The sequence below is a fragment of the Lithobates pipiens genome, unplaced genomic scaffold (genome assembly GCF_037356315.1).
Source record: "Lithobates pipiens isolate NorthernLeopardFrog02 unplaced genomic scaffold, aLitPip1_a1.2 Scaffold_28, whole genome shotgun sequence".
In the NCBI taxonomy this organism is placed as follows: Eukaryota; Metazoa; Chordata; class Amphibia; order Anura; family Ranidae; genus Lithobates; species Lithobates pipiens.
In genome coordinates, this window is record NW_027507789.1 from 131,159,341 (window position 1) to 131,180,779 (window position 21,439).

Sequence of the window (21,439 nt, forward strand, 5' to 3'; positions counted from 1 at the left end):
CTGCGGTGGGATTCAGTCGGTGTGCTGCCCCTAAGCTGGCCCCCGGAGGGCATCCTGCCTCGTTGGACATGTGTCTCCTCCTCCTCCTCCTCCTCCTCCTCCTCCCTCCTACCAGGCACCCACGTGGAGTCAGTGCACTCATTATCCCCTCCCTCTTCATCGCTGTAGCAAACCTGGCAGTATGCTGCAGCTTGTGGAACATGACTGCCAGATTGCTGTCCTTCTTGAGCATCCCCTCTCTCTGCGCTCACGCTACTGCCTTCCTCTAGCTGAGTGTCTTCATCAGAGCCTACAAAACACCGGGCATCCTCCTGGAGCATGTACCCAACACTGTGCTCAAAGAGTTCAGGAGACTCCTCAGGAGGACGTGGTGGGTCTAAGGAAGGAGTCACTGATGATGACATTGAGAGGAGGGAAGACGATGCGTTGGCAGCTGCTTTGCTAGTACCCTGAGACTGGGTGAGAGGATGAGGAGGATGAAGAGGGCTTGGTCATCCACTCTACCAAGTCGTTGGCATGTTGCGGTTCAACATGTCCAGCTGCCGAAAAGGACAAGCGTGTCCCATGGCCATGTGCTGATGACAATGCACCGCGTCCACGACCAGCACTGTTGTCTCTAGACACAGAGCCTGCTTGCCCTCTTTTATCGGCTCGCGCCTGTCTGCCTCTCCTTGCTGGCCTTCCAGACATGGTAATGGCCTGAAGGGAGTTGGGTAAAACAGCAGTTGGGTAGTGTATATTGTGCTGGAGGCACAAAACACCCACTAACTCCTGCAGATGCCTTTATTGTAGAACACCAGAGATAAAGGGGTATACTGTAATGGAGTCACACAACACCCACTAAGCCCTGCAGATGGCTCTATTAGAGAACAGCAATAAAGGGTAGATACAGGTGTATATTGTGCTGGAGGCACAATAACCCACTAACTCCTGCAGATGCCTTTATTATAGAACACCAGAGATAAAGGGGTATATACAGATGTATACTGTGCTGTGCTGGAGGCACACACAACTTCCAATAACTCCTGCAGATGGCAAGTGGGCTCAAATAGAGAAGAGCTATGTAGGTGGATATAGCGGTGTGTACTGGGTACAGAGCACGCAGACAGCACGCACAAGCTCCTAACACTACTGACTGCAAGCTCTATTATAAAAGAGAGATCACTAGCTATATAGGTGAGGTGAATATAGCGGTGTATACTGCGGTCAGGGCAAGCAGACAACAACCACTACAGAAGAGCAAGATCGAAAATTGGCCAATAACGATCAGTGTGTACTGTGTTGAAGGTACACAGAACACCCACTAACTGCTTCAGACGCCAACACACTACACAAGGCCGCTGCTCTGGCGGCCTTATATAGTGTGGGGCGTGTACTACACAGCCTGAGCTATGATTGGCCACAGGCATCCTGCCTGTGGCCAATCATGGCTCTCCTCGCTGCTGGCGCTGTGATTGGCCAAGCATGCGGGGTCACAGTGCATGCTTGGCCAATCATGAGCCAGCAATGCACTGCGATGACGCAGTGCATTGTGGGCCGTGAGCGGCACACGAATTTGACGCGAACGGCCCATAACGTTCGGAATTCGGCGAACGGGCGAACAGCCGATGCTCGAGTCGAACGTATGTTCGACTCAAACACGAAGCTCATCCCTAGTGGCCACCATTATTTTCCAGCACTGCCTTAACCCTCTTGGCATGGAGTTTACCAGAGCTTCACAGGTTGCCACTGGCATCCTCTCACACTCCTCCATGACAACATCATGGAGATGGTGGATGTAAGAGACCTTGTGCTCCTCCACCTTTTCATTGGAGGATGCCCCACAAATGCTCAATAGGGTTTAGGTCTGGAAACATGCTTGGCCAGTCAATCTTTACCTTCACCTTCTTAGCAAGGCAGTGGTTGTCTTGGAGGTGTCTTTGGGGTTGTTATGTTGGAATACTGCCCTGCGGCCCAGGCTCCAAAGGGAGGGGATCATGCTCGGCTTTAGCATGCCACAGTGCATGTTGCCATTAATGATTCCCTCAATGAACTGTAGCCTCCCAGTGCTAGCCGCACTCATGCAGCCACAGACCATGACACTCTCACCACCATGCTTGACTATAGGCACTTGCTCCTCACCTGGTTGCTGTCACACACGCTTGACACCATCTGAACAAAATAAGTTTATCATCAGACCATAGAACATGGTCCCAGTGGTCCATGTCCTTAGTCTGCTTGTCTTCAGCAAACTTTTGTGGGCTTTCTTGTGCATCATCTTTAGCAGAGGCTTCCTTCTGGGATGACATCCATGCAGACCAATTTGATGCAGCGTATGGTCTAAGCACTGGCAGGCTGACCCCCCCCCCCCCCCACCCCCACCCCATTCAACCTCTGCAGCAATGCTGGCAGCTCTCATAACTCTAGTTCCCAAAGACAACCTCTGGATATGATGCTGAGCACATGCACTCAGTCTTGGCAATCTTCTTATAGCCTAGGCCATCTTTTTTTTTTTTTTCAACTCAGTAAAACCAATAATCTCCGAGGAAAACCCAGTCCTCACATCCACTGCTTGCTCAGGTTACCTCTCATTTCTTTACATCATGGTGGCGTGTTTTTTTTTTTTTTCCCATACATATATATATATATATATATATATATATATATATATATATATATATATATATATATATATATATATATATATATATATATATATATATATATATATATATATATATATATTATGATATGCAAAATCCAAACAACTTTCATGGCTCAAAACCTACCCACGTTTGTCTGGTCAACATCTCTCGTACTCAATACTCACCCCCACCCTCCACAAATTTCCCTACCCCACCTAGTAGATCATTGTGTAACTGAATACCTTATACATATCTATACCCGTTTAAATCGGTGCCCTTAATCCTTCTGAGGTACTCCATCTCCCTTTAAATTCCTGCCAGCTTTTCCATTTATCCAACGTATGCTTATTACTTCTACCCCCCGAGCTATCCTCCAAACATTCCCTCTTATATATCCCTTCTACGGCATCCACCCATTCCCACATCGTAGGAGCTTCCGGCTCTTGCCATTTTTTTGGGATTAGTTTTTTCCCCGCATTTAATAAATGTGGGGTCAAGGACATCTTGTACTGTTTTACGCTGCCCTCTGTAGCATGAAACAGGACCACCCAGGGGTCTGCACTTACTACAGAACTGGTTATGGTCTTGATATGCGATAGGATCTGATTCCAATAGTTCTTAATCTTCGGACACCCCCACCAAATATGAGCCATGGTACCTATTTCCCCGCATCCACGCCAACATTCCCCTGACGTATCTGCTTGAAATTTGCTCTTTCTATCTGGGGTATAATACCACCTCGACAAACATTTATAGCTCATCTCTGCGGTTTTGGCGTCAATGGCTGAGCTATGGGCCAATTTAAATATTTTACCTAACATTACCTTTATCCTTTTGTGAACCTAGTTCCCTTTCCCATTTTTTGACGAATGGGGGTATTCCCAGCTCCCCCGCCGACAACAGCAACTTGTACCACCTAGACACTATCCCCTTGGAATTCTTTGATATAGACAGTTGTTCCAATGTAGTCATTTCGTCAGCCGCCCTAATCGGTTGCGGTAATGTCTTTATGAAGCGGGAGAGCTGGCAGTACCTCCACTCATCAATCACCATTATATCTGTTTTTTGTTTTAATTCGTGAAAAGGTGCTATATTACCTTCCTTCATTACATCTTTAAGCTGTGCTTCCTTCTTTACCCAGTTGCCTCCTATCTCCGTGCAACCTGGCAAGAAATATTTATTATCCTTTAGTGCTATAAGGGGTGAATTATATTTTCCATTGACGTGCTTGTATACCATATCCCATATTTGGAAAGTGTTACGTGTTAAATTATTTCCTATTTCTAATTCCTGCCTCTTATGTGGGGGGTTCCATATTTGTTTACCTAATTGTGCTCCACAACTTTCGTGTTCAAGTTTTACCCATTTTTTTTCTATATTATCCCTTTTGGTCCATTCGCTCACCCTAGACAGGGCCACCACTTTATAATACAACTGGATGTCTGGGATTGCCAGCCCACCTCTATCTTTTGATTGTCTCAAGCTAGCAAATGCTATTCTGGGTTTTTTATGCTTCCATATAAATTTGTTTAGAACTGATTTCAGTTTAACCAAATATGTATTAGATAACGCTATCGGTAGCATCTGAAGACGGTATAAAATTTTTGGAAATATTATCATCTTCACGATGTTTATTCGCCCCAACCAAGATATCGAGCTTTTACTGCATCTCTTACACTCCGCCCTAATTTCATTTAGTAATGGTATGTAGTTGATGCGGTAAAGTCTCTTCTCAGAATTAGCCAGTTTTATGCCCAAGTATTTAAGTTCCTTTCTCCACGGGAAGCACCAATTCTGTTGAAATGTTTGCGCCTCTATCTTATTGATATTTATATTTAGTATTTCTGATTTTGATCGATTTATTTTGAAGTTGGACAGTTCTCCATATTTTTCTAATATCCTTATTAAATTAGGGACAGACTGTTTGGGATTACATATATAAAATAATATATCGTCTGCGAAGGCTGATAATTTATGTTCCTCCTTCCCCATTTTTACCCCTATTATATCAGGACTATCTCGGATTGATGCGAGGAGGGGTTCCATTGACATCACGAACAGGAGGGGTGACAGGGGACACCCCTGTCTTGTCCCCCGTTCCAGTTCGAATTTAGCAGACTCCTGTCCATTAACTTTTACTCGCGCAGTGGGTTGATTATATAAAACTCTCACCCTCTGTATTATCGGGCCTATTCCCATCTTAGCCATTGTTTGAAACATAAACCCCCAGTCCACTCTGTCGAAGGCCTTTTGTGCGTCCGTAGACAGAAGTAGACTGGGGGTCTCCCTCCGTTGCATCTGTTGGATCAACAGCAAGGTTCTCAGACAGTTGTCTCTCCCTTCCCTTCCTGATACGAACCCCACCTGGTCTGGATGGACCAGGCTCTTCATCAAGACCCTTAATCGCTCTGCTAGAATCTTCGCGTACAGTTTCGTATCTGTGTTGAGTAGCGAAATTGGCCTGTAGCTGGTGCATTGGGCTGGGTCTTTCCCGTCTTTGTGAATCAATGTGATTGTGGCCGATAGGCTCTCACTGCTCATGCTAAATTTCTCTCCCAACCCATTAAAATAATGGCATATTTTTGGTGTCAGAATTTCTCTGTATATTTTATAATAGAGTGTTGTGAACCCGTCCGGTCCAGGAGATTTTCCCGAGGCTGATTTTGTCAAAGCCTTGTTTATTTCTTCGACCGAGATTGGTCGGTCAAGGGTCTCCCTTTCTAACATACTAATTTTGGGTAGTCTAATTTTTTTTTAGGAAAGCGGCCGTGTTCTTCTCCCGAACCTCACCCTGTACCTTTTGCTTTCTGTCTGAGTAAGTCTCTACGTAATATTTCCTAAAGGTTTCCGCAATTGCTTTCGTTGAGAATACCATGTTACCATTTTTATTCATTATTTTGCCAATAAAATTTTTAGTTTTTTCTTTTTGCACTATCTTAGCTAGATATTTACCCGTTTTATCCCCCCAGAGGTAGCGTTCACGGGCTCTACTATTAAATACCCTCCTGGTTTCTTGTTCCAGGAGGTCCTTTAATTCCTCGCGGGTCTTAACTAGTTTTTTGTATACAATTTCCCTTTGGGGCTGATTTTTTTTTTTTTTTTTTTTTTTTTATGCTCTTGTTCTAAGTTATAGATCTCCTCCGTTAACCTTTTCGTTTTCATGGCCCTCATTTTTAATTTTTTTTTTTTTTTTGATCCTACTGCGATCAATATTCCTCTTATATAAGCTTTATGTGCTTCCCACACTATTTGACCTGCAGTTTCCGGGATATCATTCAGTGCAAAGTAGTGTTCGATTTCTTTACCAATCCTGACTCTATCCTCTTCATCATATAGCAGGTCTCCATTGATCCGCCATGTCGAGGATCTTATCTTATTACTTAAATTCTTAATTTTAATCTTGACAGGAGCATGGTCTGAGAGGGTGGTTGCTTCTATTCTAGCATTGACCATCTGATCTAGTAACCCGTGATCAATAAAAATATAGTCAATACGGGAGTATGTCGCATGTACCGGGGAGTAAAACGAATAATCTCGACTTTTTGGATTCATAACTCGCCACGCATCTACCAGCTGGTTAGAATATAATTTTTGCTGAATATTTCTTAGCTGATCATTTCTCATCCTCTGTATCCCGGACGAGCTATCTACTCCCGGATTGAGACAAAAATGAATATCCCCTAACAATATCACGTATCCCTTCTTGAACTTGGTTAACTTATTTAATATCATCTGTAGGAACCCAATAGGGTTGGTATTAGGGGCATAAATGTTCACTATTGTGCAATCCATCTCATCTAGTGTACCCTTCAGGAACAGATACCTCCCTTCCACGTCGCTCATCCTATCAACTAATTGAAATTTCGTTTTTTTTGAAAAACCTATCGCAACCCCTCTACTCCTTGTAGAGATTGTGTCGCTGTAATACCAACTAGGGAAGTTCTTCGAATATAGTCTAATATTTGATGTCAGGGAGATATGTGTCTCCTGAAGAGCCACCACGTCAGCCTCATATCGCTTTAACTCTGCCAAGATCTTATGCCCCTTGGTTGGGGTATTCAGTCCCTTTACATTGTATGTTACGAAATTTACACCATTCATTTGACCCTTAGCTTCCTAATTCCCTGACACCTCTTCTCCTACTCGGGTAGTAATATTAGATTTTTCAGATGATCTACTTTTCCTCCCTATCCCTCGTCCCCCCTCCCACAATACCCTCCCCTTCACCCTTTTACCCAATCTGTACCCCACCTCCCTCCCCTCTGCCCTTACCCCCCTCCCCCATCTCCCCCCTTCCTGCGGCCTGAACTCGGCCCTTGTCTGGTAGATGGTCGTATGGACTCTTACCATCTCTCAGACAACTTGTTCTGAGGCTCCTTAACCTACGCCTCCTCTCTCCTCTCCTATTTGGGCAGGAGAGAGGGCACATCCCCTACGTCTCCACCCTCCTTCCATCATCTTCACTTACCACCTTCTTTCCCCTCTTCCCCCCCCCGTTCCCCCTCAGCCGGCATCTATATCACATTCCTCCCGACCATGATAAACCCGTCTTCTCTCATTCCCAGCCTGGGAGTTCCGGAATACATAGATCCAATCTCTTGCAAAAATCTGCCAGGTCTTCTGGGTATCTCAGCTTAGCTGATTGACCGTTTTTAAAACCTATCAAGCATGCTGGAAAACCCCAACTATATTTCACGTTTTGCGCATTCATCTCTACTAGCAGCGGCTTCAATAGCCTTCTCCTCGCTAGAGTCGCATAAGATAGATCAGAGAAAATTTGTATCTCGCGACCTTTGTACTGTCGTATGGTGTTTTTTTTTTTTTTTTTTTTTTTTTTTTTTCCCTCTGAGCTTTCTCCAGAGTGTTGCCTTATCCTCAAAATAGGTAAATCTTACAATGATATCTCTAGGTCTCTCTGTGTCAAATTGGCGTATTTTGCCTATTCTATGGATCCTATCAATTTTTGGGGAGTTTTCTCTCTCATCTCTCCAGTAATCGTCGAATATGCTTTCAAGTATCTTTTTCAGGTCTTCTCCCTTTTCCTCCGGGACGGATCGAATCCGTAGATTTTTTTCTTCTAGTTTGGTTCTCCTGGTCTTCCAATTTGTACCATATCTCCCTCCTGCTCTCATCTTACTATTTCGACTTGCTCCTTCATTTTGTTTACATCCTGGGTTTGTTGTTCAATGCGATTCTCCGTTGCCTCTACTCTCTCTAACAGGCTTCCGAGATCCTCTCGGAGCCCACGGATATCCCCCTTAATTGCATTTTCAAGACTCAGTAGCATCTCCCGCATTTCTCCTTTTTGTAGGGGGTAGATCTATTATCCTTGAATCATCCGCTTTGCTATTGTCAATATCGCTTTCAATCCCGATCTCCGCTCCTATGAGTGCGGTAGTATCCTCCTGGTGTTTACCTAGACCTTTTCTCTGCTCTTGGTCAGAGTGTTGTTTCTTGCCTGTACCTGTGTGTTTGGGGCTTCCTCCTTGCGTTAGGTATTGTTGTATAGTGGTGTCTAAACCTTTCTCTTTAGAAGACCGCGAGGTTCCGCTTTTAGCGGCTTTATTGGCTGATTTACTCATGATGTCTTGTGGGGTCCTTTGCCTCTTTCTTATTTTACCACTTTCTTTTCCTCTTTGCCCCCCTCTCCTCCCCTCCTTTAATCAGGCCTAGTATGTCCGTTTAATAGAGGTCAGTCCGCAGTTTTAAGGCTATGGTGCTCACTTTGTGCTTCACTATGGATGTTTATGAGTAATGATTCAAAACTGTAGTTTTTCTGATGGGATCTTCTCCCTTTACTATATCCTCAGTTAGAGTCAGGTTTTTCCAGTAAGCTGGGCTCCTATATGTTAAGACTCCTTTAAGTCCCGCCCACAATGTTGATGGTGATCTAGAAAAGCTTTAATATCGTTACTATAGAGATACCATTTGCCTTTATTTGAAGGATCTACTTAGCTGGCCCTGCTTATATTTCAGCCGTTATTTACATTATCGCATTACAAGCTGCCTTGGAACATGCAATTCAAGACCCACGAACATGCGGACCACCTGAGGCACACACCAAAAAAAAGAAAAAAAAAACACCAAGAAAGAAGTATCCCTGTTTATCGTGATAACACCGTCCCGGGCATTCCAATGTAGCTTGCCAGTATTGATCCTGGCTTCTCGTTCACGGTAAAGAAAGCATGTGCCTGTGCATATAAGTTTATCAACATTAGATCCAAACCTGCTTGAGCGGTATTAAAAATAGGTTATTACTAGGTATTCTAAAGTTTTATGACAACGCAGCCCAATTGGCTTCGCTTCCTTTGCCACTCAATCAGGATTTGTGCGACAATGTTGCAGGATCATACACAGTTAGATACACCATGAGTGAGAAACATATCTGTGAGAGAGGGTTATTAGCAACAGAGAAAATTCACCGACATATACCTCTGGGGCTTCGCAAAGATGTTCACCTTTCACATCTGCGGTGTGGAGCTATTATGGTGCTCACCTTTGCTCCCAGTCAATTTGTTCTCCCATTCACTGTGGAACATTCGTATTCACTGTAGGGCACTTAGGTTATTAAAAACTGACCACAGATGGCTCATGCTTGCACAGAATCAATACAGGGTTGTTTCAAGGTATATCATATTGAACTTGTGTCTTAAATTATAAATAAGAAGCCTGTGAGTGAGGATCCTTGAATGAAAAAAAAAAAAAGAAAAACAGGGGGAGTTTCCCCTCTCACACCTCTGAAGCACAACTCTTTGTCTAAGTAGGGAAGTTGTAATGCTCCACAGAGAAACAGCACCTTATTCACCTCCCACTAGTGATGGCCGAACGGTTCGCCCGGCGGTCGTTTCGCGGCGAATTTCCGACTTTCGCCGTCCGCGGGTTCGAACGCCTTTTTCCGTCGTTCGCCCCGGCGGACTTACGTGTTTAATGTATACAAGAACTTTAACCTTTCGTGACACGTTTATCATGTGTTACAGGACAACCAATTGAGACATGACAGCTCATGGACACTTGGACATTCCCCCTAACCTATAAATACACCCGATCCGGTGGCCATTTTACATTCTTTCTTCTGTCACTGTAGGGAAAGGATCCTGTGTGGAGTAGGGACAGAGAAAACGCTAGCTATTTGGTACACAAAAGTTCTTTTCAGGACTGGTATAGGTGTTAGGTCAGCAGCCTGAGTTTCTTTTGTCAGTTTAGATAAAGGGACAGAGCGCTGTATGCTGCTATTTTAGGGACAGCTCAGCCAGATTAGTCTTTCTTCATCATCATCATCATCATCATCATTAGCTGTTACTATCAGGTCCACAAAAGAGCTGTTCCAGCTAATCGTTCCAGCCTACTCTTTTTTGCCAATTTGTATAGGGACAGGCAGGAAGCAGTGTGTCAGGCAGTGAGGATAATTTTAAAGACTTGCTGTTACTATTAGTTCCACAAAGGTTCTTTTCAGGACTGGTATCAGTGGTACGGTAATAGGCTTGTACACGTATAATATTCTTTCTTCCAAATATAGAAAGAATATTATACTTGACTGCTGCCCTTCTGCTGCAGTCTGCTAATCATTCACAACTCACTTGTTCCACAAAAGTTCTTATAAGGACTGGTAACTTGGTCTGTCTAGGGTGCTACGGTACATAGGCTTGGGTGCGGTACAGTCTGCTGTTCTGTAAGGACCGCTATCGGTCCACAATAGATAGGGTTGCCGTGCACTACTGCTGACCGCTGCCCTATACTGCAGCAGTCCTTCAGCGGTATAGGGACTGACGCACAGTCTGCTAAACACTAATACACAACCTGCTTGGTCCACAAAAGTTCTTATAAGGACTGGTAACTTGGTATAGGGTGCTACGGTACATAGGCCTGAGTGCGTTACAGTCTGCTGTTCTGTAAGGACCGCTATCGGTCCACAATACATAGGGTTGACGTGCACTACTGCTGACCGCTGCCCTATACTGCAGCAGTCCTTCAGCGGTATAGGGACTGACGCACAGTCTGCTAAACACTAACACACAACCTGCTTGGTCCACAAAAGTTCTTATAAGGACTGGTAACTTGGTATAGGGTGCTACGGTACATAGGCCTGAGTGCAGTACAGTCTGCTGTTCTGTAAGGACTGCTATCGGTCCACAATACATAGGGTTGCCGTGCACTACTGCTGACCGCTGCCCTATACTGCAGCAGTCCTTCAGCGGTATAGGGACTGACGCACAGTCTGCTAAACACTAAAACACAACCTGCTTGGTCCACAAAAGTTCTTATAAGGACTGGTAACTTGGTATAGGGTGCTACGGTACATAGGCCTGAGTGCGTTACAGTCTGCTGTTCTGTAAGGACCGCTATCGGTCCACAATACATAGGGTTGCCGTGCACTACTGCTGACCGCTGCCCTATACTGCAGCAGTCCTTCATTGGTATAGGGACTGACGTACAGTCTGCTAATCACTAACACACAACCTGCTTGGTCCACAAAAGTTCTTATAAGGACTGGTAACTTGGTATAGGGTGCTACGGTACATAGGCCTGAGTGCGTTACAGTCTGCTGTTCTGTAAGGACCGCTATCGGTCCACAATACATAGGGTTGCCGTGCACTACTGCTGACCGCTGCCCTATACTGCAGCAGTCCTTCAGCGGTATAGGGACTGACGCACAGTCTGCTAAACACTAACACACAACCTGCTTGGTCCACAAAAGTTCTTATAAGGACTGGTAACTTGGTATAGGGTGCTACGGTACATAGGCCTGAGTGCAGTACAGTCTGCTGTTCTGTAAGGACCGCTATCGGTCCACAATACATAGGGTTGACGTGCACTACTGCTGACCGCTGCCCTATACTGCAGCAGTCCTTCAGCGGTATAGGGACTAAGAGTTTTGTCACAGGGTGATTTAAAAAATGACAGGCAGAGGAAGAGGCAGGCCCTTCCGCAGGGGTGGTAGGGGTAGGGCAGGAGCAACAGCCTTGAGCCAAAGTGGGAAGTTGCAGAAGGTGCGTTCAATTACTTTAAAGGACGCACCAGACTTGGTTGAGTGGCTCACTCAGCCTTATTCTTCTGCACCCTCCTCATCCTCTCGATCTGCACCCTCTTCTTCACTCTCTGCTATGTGCACCCCCAAAGACACTACCACCAACAACACCACCACCACCACATACCTTCCGCTTGAGTGCAAATGGGGGCCTTCATGCTCCAGTGTTTTAATAGGGACCCCCGTATAAAAAGCATGAGGGTCAAGGACCAGTACTGGGTGGCAACGTACTTAGATCCCCGGTACAAACACAAAATGGCGGAAATGTTACCGCCGTCGCAGAGGGCTGTCAGAATGCAGCACTTCCAGGCCTTGCTTCGAGAAATGCTGCATTCTGCTTTTGCGTGCGCTGGCAGAGGAGCAATTCCCACTCCCAGAGAAGGATTTGCGGGTACCAATCCAACAGCGCCTGCAAGAAGAGGCCGGTTTGAAGATGTGTTGGTGACTTCGGATATGAGGTCATTCTTTCAGCCGACCCATCGACAGGTGTCATCCGGATCCAGCATCAGGGAACGCCTAGACCGTCAGGTGTCCGACTACATTGGGTTAACGGCCGATGTGGACGCTCTGAGGAGTGATGAACCCCTAGACTACTGGGTGGGCAGGCTTGACCTCTGGCCAGAGCTTGCCCAATTTGCAATCGAACTGTTGGCTTGCCCCTCATCCAGTGTCCTGTCCGAAAGGACGTTCAGCGCAGCAGGGGGGATTGTGACCGATAAGCGTACTCGCCTAGCTCACGACAGTGTTAACTACCTCACATTTCTAAAAATGAATGAGGCATGGATCTCGGAGGAATTCAACACATGTGATCAGTAGACCATGTATATGTCTATAAACAATTTTTGGAATCAAGCACACAGACCTTCTTAATTCATTTGGCTCACTTCCCTGACCCAAAAAAGCACACCGTACTATATGCCCCTACCCTCCTCTTTGAAGAGGTTGAGCGGTGTCATATTTCTACTGGGGCTGCTTATTATGAGGGGTTCCCACCATCCCTGTGCTGTGCTGACTTCCTCCTGGGTGTTCTTATTATGAGGGGCTCCCACCATCCCTGTGCTGTGCTGACTTCCTCCTGGGGGTTCTTATTATGAGGGGCTCCCACCATCCCTGTGCTGTGCTGACTTCCTCCTGGGGGTTCTTATTATGAGGGGATCACACCATCCCTGTGCTGTGCTGACTTCCTCCTGGGGCTGCTTACGGTGCTGCTGTCAGCGCTGTATGTCACGGAGCTGCTGTCAGCGCTGTATGTCACGGAGCTGCTGTCAGCGCTGTATGTCACGGAGCTGCTGTCAGCGCTGTATGTCACGGTGCTGCTGTCAGCGCTGTATGTCACGGAGCTGCTGTCAGCGCTGTATGTCACGGAGCTGCTGTCAGTGCTGTATGTCACGGAGCTGCTGTCAGCGCTGTATGTCACGGAGCTGCTGTCAGCGCTGTATGTCACGGAGCTGCTGTCAGCGCTGTATGTCACGGAGCTGCTGTCAGCGCTGTATGTCACGGAGCTGCTGTCAGCGCTGTATGTCACGGAGCTGCTGTCAGCGCTGTATGTCACGGAGCTGCTGTCAGTGCTGTATGTCACGGAGCTGCTGTCAGCGCTGTATGTCACGGAGCTGCTGTCAGCGCTGTATGTCACGGAGCTGCTGTCAGCGCTGTATGTCACGGTGCTGCTGTCAGCGCTGTATGTCACGGAGCTGCTGTCAGCGCTGTATGTCACGGAGCTGCTGTCAGCGCTGTATGTCACGGAGCTGCTGTCAGCGCTGTATGTCACGGAGCTGCTGTCAGCGCTGTATGTCACGGAGCTGCTGTCAGCGCTGTATGTCACGGAGCTGCTGTCAGCGCTGTATGTCACGGTGCTGATGTCAGTGCTCTGTATTACGGTGCTGCTGTCAGTGCTCTGTATCTCCTGCACCCTCTTGTTTGCCTACCCTGGTCCCTGACCTTCCCTCTCCTCCATTGCCTTCATTAGCTCCATAGTCCTGAATTGTCAGAACAATTTCCCAAATAAAAAAAAAATGCTTGTAGTTATCGATCCCAAATTCACCTCATACATGTATTATGCTATTGTCCAGGTGGTGGGACTACGTGCTACCCCCTAATAATTACCCCGTGGCCGCAAATTCGACCTAAAGGTTTGCGAAATTCGCCTCCCATTGAAGTCAATGGAGCCCGCGGCGAACGGTCGTTTTCGCGAACGTTTGTGCCCGTTCGCGTTTCGCGTTCGCGAAACGTCCCGTCGGAAGTTCGTCCATCACTACCTCCCACTATACTACACTGGCAGGGGGCATCTATCCCCACGCTCAGCTATGCAGTTCCCAAACAGTTAAATTCTATCGCGTTGCATATTACAATACCGTCCTTGGTTTGTCTCAGGCAATTGTTGTTTTTCGTTCTCCACGGTGTCTGTGTGTTCTCCAGAGTTTCATCCAGGTTCCACACTAGTGCAGAGGGGGAGTGAGGGGGGGGTCGGGTCGCCGCACGCCGGCGGTACTTCATACGGGCGGTCCGTTTCTGATGGCCGAGCGGGGAGTGCGGCATAGGTAGCGTGTTGCAGCGGGGGGTGCTCGTATTCACTCCGGTCGGAGCTACACGCTTCCTCTGGTATGGACACAGCTTTCATCTCCAGCTCCCCGTGCTCACGCCCCTTGACAGCGCAGGTCAGCCCCTCCCCTCAGGCGCGCACAGCGGCCTCACGTCCTGTGCCCGCCCCTCATCAGCCTGAGCCTAGGCCATCTTAATGTAGAGAAACAATTCTTTCTCTAGTCGTCTGTCCAGGACAGCACTAGAGAGATAGGCTCCACCTCCAGAGGCAGGAAACACAAACCAGATCTTTAAAGGGCGGTCTCCGTCCCTTCCCCTTCAGTCTTTGTGTTTCCTCCACCGGAGGAGGAGGCTGGATCAGGAGCTCTCCTTCCCCCGACGGTGGGATAGCCCATAAGAGACGGGGAAGGAGTTCGGATTACCCGTTGGTAAACTGACGTTTTGAAGTCCTCCAGTCGGGTTGACTGCAGCTTCGAACCGGCGTTCTCCTTCTGAAGCCCGGGGAGGGCGTTCGTTTCTCCACCTGACAATAGGTTCAAAATTGGGCGCTAAGTCAGGTGGGGGGCGGGCACAGGCTTCGAGTTCCGGCCTGTGCAACACAGGAGGAGGATAGAGGACTTCCGGCAATCTACTACCGGGTCGCGCGGCGAGCGTGGACGTTCGGGACCTTGGCGGCTATTTTAAAAAGCCGCAGCCACAAAGCGTTCGCGCTGCATCGCTTTATCGCCATTACGAAGGGAAGCCTCCAGGCGGTTAGGCGTGTACCACAAAGCGTTCGTGCTGCATCGCTTTATCGCCATTACGAAGGGAAGCCTCCAGGCGTGTTCCGATCGAAATGGATGCAGTGGAGAGTGGCAGTGGAGCCGAACCAGCTCAGGTAGGCAAACACAGAGGTGTCTTGTACCTACAGGGCTGGGAGAGAGGGGGGGGGGGGGGGAAGTAATGGACTAATCAATGCATAGGCATTTTGAAATGGTCCAGGTGTATTTTTCCTCCCTCCCTCTCTCAAACAGGATCCGGACTAAAGAGTCTTGCGAATCCTGTTAGCGGTTGGTGGGGTGCACATAGGTGTTTGGTGAAGGCGTCCTATTTTGCTAAAGGTTTCGCTGATGTTGGCTTGTCTGTTTTTTCCCCTCCTTCTTCTCTCCTTTTCTTGCCTTAGGCTCTGCCCAAAGAACCAGAGAGGTCAGGGGGGAAGAAGAGATGTCCTTCATGTATGAATAAATCAAAAGAAGGATGGTCTAAGCCCCTTTGTAAACCATGCATAGACAAATTGGTCTATAAGGAAGCTACGGGAGCTTGTAAGGATTTGATTTCTGGAGTACAGAAAGAAATGGAGTCCATCAAAGCAATGTTAGCGAACCTTGAAACCCCCAAAACCAGCCGCAGTTCCCTCTGCTTCCACCCCAGTAGAAGGTGACGAATCGGAGGAGGAGGAACTTGATTCTCTGGATGGCCTAAGTGAGGCGGCATCAACCAGAGATGTTCCTGTTCAAGGGTCAAGCTCTCCCAGATACAGGCTCTCACTCGAGGAGGTTGATGCCTTACTGGGGGTAATTTATGAGACGCTCGAAATCAGAGAGGAGCCAGTCTCCCTGTCCTTGCATGACCGGATGTATCAGACCCTAAAAACTGATTCAGTTAGGGTCTTTCCGGTTCATAGCACACTGATAGGTTCAATCAAAAAAGAGTGGGAGGAGCCAGAGAAAATTATTTTTCCCTAAAAGCATGAAGCGGAGATTCCCCTTCAGCGAGGACCCCTCTTGTGTTTGGAATAAAGTGCCCAAGGTAGACGCAGCTTTTTCCCAGTGTGCAAAGTCAACAGATCTCGCCTTTGAGGACATGGGTGTTCTAAAGGAACCCATGGATAAAAGGATGGAGGTACTATTAAAGAGGTCATGGGAAGTAACCATGAATAACTTAAAACCTGCAATGGCCACGACAATAGTGGCTTGCAACTTGGAGGTCTGGCTGGAACAATTACAAGGCCACTTGGAAGGGGGGACCTCCAGAAAGTAAATTCTGGATTCCCTTCCTATGCTACATAAAGCAGCAGGCTATATAGCAGATGCCTCTGCGGAGTCTGTTAAATTGTCAGCCAGGACCGCTGCCCTCGTAAATTCATCGCGCAGGGCACTTTGGCTGAAGTCTTGGTCGGGAGACTCGGCCTCAAAAGTGAGGTTATGTGGCATCCCCTTTGAGGGAGACCTTCTGTTCGGACAGGACCTTGAGAAAGTCCTGGACCGTACTGCGGACAAGAAGAAGGCCTTTCCTGTCAAATCTAAAAAGACTACAGGTAAACGCTTTTTTCGTCCTCAAAGGCAGGGACAGTCACAAGGACAGACCTCTAAGGAGTCAACCCCTAAGAAACAGTGGATGGGAGGAAAACAGAAAAGCAATCTCTTTTCCTCTTCTAAAAAAACCACTAAATCCCAGTGACGCGGTTCCTGTGGGGGGGAGACTGGGGCGGTTCCTCCCACAGTGGGAATACGCTACCCCAAATCCTTTTATTCTGAGGATCATCAGGGAGGGTTACAAAATACAGTTCACACATCCCACCTGCAAGGATATGTCTGACCAAGCCTCCCAAAGACCCCCAGAAAGCGACAGCTTTGCTGTCGCAAATTGGCGATTTAATAGATCAGAGGGTTCTAGTGCCAGTTCCGCCACAGGAAATAAATCACGGTTTCTATTCACACGTGTTTGTAGTAAGGAAACCGTCAGGCAAATTCCGGTTGATCTTGAATCTGAAGTTACTGAACAAGTGGGTAACTTACAAGAAATTCCGGATGGAAACAATTTTTACAGTGAGATCAGTACTCCCTCCAAATTGTTTCATGGCCTCTCTCGATCTAAGGGACGCGTATCTTCACATCCCGATTCGAGAAGACTCTCAAAAGTATTTGAGGATAGCAATTCTTTGGGGAAGTCAGATTCGATACCTCCAATTCAGGGCTCTGCCATTCGGTCTGTCTTCTTCCCCCAGGATATACACCAAGGTCCTGGCAGAAGCATTGGCTCCCCTAAGACTGAAAGGGATCGCTGTCATACCGTACTTGAACGATCTTTTATTCTTTGCCCCCTCAAAGCTCCAACTGCAGGGAGATCTGAGGGTAGCTATCTCTTGCCTAAAAAGGCTGGGGTGGTTGATAAACCAAGAGAAGTCACACCTGATACCAACACAGGCCATACAGTATCTAGGTTTTCTGGTGGATTCAGTGTCACAGAAAGTCTTCCTCACAGGGGAAAAAGTGATAAAGGTGAAAGATGGTAACCTTCTTGCAGTCCAATCAGACAATTTCCATCCGGTCAGCTATGGCAGGGTTGGGCCTATTGGTGGCAACAATCCCTGCAGTTCCTTGGGCAAGAGCTCATTTCAGGTGTCTCCAGGCCAATATTCTGAGCAGCTGGGACGGGACACAAGAGTCCTTGGACGGGACTATCCATCTATCCTCAAAGACCAAAAGGTCTCTTTGGTGGTGGAAGAGAGAGGAGAACCTAGTACGGGGTCTATGGTGGTCTCCAGTGTCTGTTCGCATCACCACGGATGCCAGTGCTTGGGGCTGGGGGGCCCACTTGGGGTCGAAGGTAGCCCAAGGATGCTGGGGGAAGACACAGTCCCAGAGGTCTGCCAATTGGAGGGAGTTGCAGGCAGTCTGGGAAGCCTTAAGGGTGTTCGCCAGGTATCTGAAGGACCACCATGTACAGGTCCTCTCGGACAGTATAGTGGCGGTTTCCTACCTAAACAAGCAGGGAGGAACAAGATGCCCGTCCTTGATCAAGCTAACAAGTACGATCATGCATTGGGCAGAAGAAAACCTAAAATCGGTTTCAGCGGTCCATCTAAAAGGGGTGGACAACCACCTGGCGGACTTTCTGAGTCGACACTGGGTGTACGAATCAGAATGGTCACTAAACAGGGAGATTTTCCAGATGTTAGTGCGCAAATGGGGTCTTCCGGAAGTGGACTTGTTCGCCAGGAAAGCGAACACCCAGGTCCCAGTATACTTCTCCCTAGAGAGGGAGGCAGGGGCAAAAGGGATAGACGCTTTGGCACAAAGCTGGGCATTTCACATTTGCTACGCCTTCCCCCCATTCAAGCTAATTCCTCTAGTCCTGAGGAAATTTTTGCAGGAACGGACCACATTGATACTAGTGGTTCCGTATTGGCCGAAGAGACCATGGTTCTCGGTGCTGCTGGGCCTGACAGACGAACCTCCCCTCATACTGCCCGAGAGAGAGGATCTGCTGTCCCGGGGTCCAGTTCTGTTACCAGAACTACAGACCCTAAAATTATCGGCCTGGCGTCTGAAGAGAGTCTCTTGAAGTCTAAGGGACTCTCGGATAGGGTAATTAAAACACTTCTTTCTAGTAGAAAGAAGGTAACCCAAGCAATTTATGTTAAGTACTGGAAAGTTTTTTTGTTCATGGTTGGACACTAAAAAGGTGTCTATGATGCCCCGTACACACGAGCGGACTTAAATCCGAAGGAGTTTCCGCCGGAGTTCCGACAGAGTTCCGACGCAACGGACTTGCCTACACACGATCCCACTAAAGTCCGCCCGTCTGGTACGCGGTGACGTACACCAGGTCCGACGAGACTATAAAACGGAAGTTCAATACCAAGTGCGCCACCATTTGGGCTCCTTCTGCTAATTTCGTGTTTATCTCGTGTTAGTAGAAGTTTGGTGAGAGACGATTCGCGATTTTCAGACTCGTATTTTTCAGAACGTTTTTCACTGCTTTTCAGTTTGTGCTTGTGAGGTTTGTATCTGTTTTTTAGTGCGTGTAGTCAGTTCGTGTCTGTATTTTGCAGTGCGATCTAACTGCGCTCGCTGACTTTCAGCTCGCTCTTCACAGGCCTTGCTGTTCTTCAGTGACGTCTGTTAAGTTCGTTCTGACAATCCGACCGTTTTGAAGCCATGTTGCGTGTACGTACTCGTCGTCGAGTTCGTGCTTTGCTTGCGCTTGGTGTTGTAGTTCATTCTGCAACCCAAGAACAGTCCGTGGACGGGGTGTTGAGGAGTTCATGGACGAAGAATTGGTTGCTCCAGCGTGACCAGTTCTCGCACATGCCTTTGCTTCGTGAGATCCGGGAGAATAATCCTGATGATTTCAGGAATTATCTCCGGATGACGGACCCCGTTTTTCACCGTCTGCTGGCTTTGCTGACCCCTTATATCAGCAGGCAGGATACCTGCATGCGGCAAGCCATCACTCCGGAGCAGAGGCTCGTCGCCACGTTGCGCTACTTGGCGACAGGGAGAAGCCTTCAGGACCTGAAGTTCTCGACAGGCATCTCCCCCCAGGCTCTGGGGATCATTATCCCAGAGACCTGTTCTGCCATTATACAGGTCCTGCAGGAGGACTATATTAAGGTAAGATTTAGCATTTAACATCACATTTTATTGTCTTTAATGTTTGCTAATGCCTTGTATTTCTTTCCTCAATCTCTAATTACCATGATTGCAATATGCTGTGAATGTCCCCTTTGTCCTCATGCATGCTGCAATCTTTTAATGCTCCTTTTTTGTTTTTCATGCATATTTGCCTTCATTAAACCTCACCAACATGCTATGGTAGGCCCATATCCACCTAGTCTAGTCACTTAAAATGTCTTTTGTCAGCTCCATTCTATTGCTTTATCCTAAAACCAAACATTTTAAAGATTATTCCAAATGGTCTGTGTCCCCTTAACTGAATCCTCCCCCCCCCCCCCCTTAATAGTATCCCAAATGGTCTGTGTGTCCTTTAACTGGATCCCCCCCCCCCCCCCCCACACTTAATATAATTCCAATGAGTCTGTGTGTCCTTAAATTAATGTTGCATTATATATTGTATTTTTAACACACTTCAACCCTGGAATGATTTTCCCCCCTTCCTGACCTTCATCACTTTTTTGGGTGATTTGGCAGTGCGTTGTTTGAATTGACAATTGTGCGTCCTTGTAACATGGCTCCTCCTAGTAAATTATCTTCATTTTATTAGCACAAAGAGATTTTGTATTTGGTTGTCTTTGATCACCTCTGCTTTTTTATTTTTGGTGATTAACCACCAACAAACCCAAAATGCATTTTTCAAAATATGCATTTTTTTCTCACTTTTCGCTCTAAAGTAAGATAGGCACAAAAATATATCACCATGATTTTTTTGGACATCATTTGATGCTGATACGTATTCTTTTAGTAAACAAAAATGTGTTAAAATGAATCACAATAAGCGTTTCTTGATTGTTTTGGGCAAAAGTTCTATCGTTTCGTAAATATGGTCTATTTTGCTGGCATTTGTAAAATCTTGCCATTTTTGAAAATAGTAATGGCGTTGCTAACCGTTTTTTTTTATTTTTTTATTTTTTTCTGGTGACTGCCACATTATGGCGGACACATTGGCCAATTTCCATACATTTTTGTGACCATTGTCATTAATACAGTGATCAATGCTGTAAAAAATTGTCTTGATTACTGTAAAAATGTCACATGCAGTGAAGGTGTTTTTATTAAGCACAAGGGGGCCAAGGAATGGTTTAAAGTGTGTTCTGGGTGAGTGTTTCCTAACTGTCTGGGGGATGGGCTAGCAGTGACATGACCCTGATCACTGCTCCCAATGACAGGGAGCAGACGATCGGTGTCCTGTGACTAGGCAGAAGCGTGAAATAAAGTTTGTGTTGTAATGTACAATGTTTAATGTGCAAAAGTACTTATTTTGGTTTTTTCTGCTTTGCCTCCCCAGTTTCCTTCATCGCCACAGGAATGGCAGACTGTGGCATCCCATTTTGCCACCCGTTGGGACTTTCCGAACTGCGGTGGTGCGATAGATGGGAATCACGTCCACATTGTGCCACCACCCCATTCGGGGTCATACTTTTATAAATTCAAGGGGTTTCACAGTATTGTGTTAATGGCGGTGGTGTCGGCACAGTATGAATTTCTGTATGTGGACGTGGGGAAGAATGGCCGGATGTCGGATGGAGGAGTCTTCGCCCAGACGGAGTTCTACCGCCGTCTGCAGACAGGTGGCCTGGGATTGCCACCTGATTCGGAGAATGTGGAGGAACTACCCTTCGTGTTCATCGCTGATGAGGCTTTTGCTCTGGACGACCACATCATGAGGCCATTCCCCCAAAGAGCCCTCACCCCGGAGAGGAGGGTTTTCAACTACCGGCTGGCCAGAGCGAGAAGAGTTGTGGAAAATGCATTTGGAATAATGGCCAGCCGGTTCCGTGTTTTTCTGACTGCTATAAACCTAGCCGAAT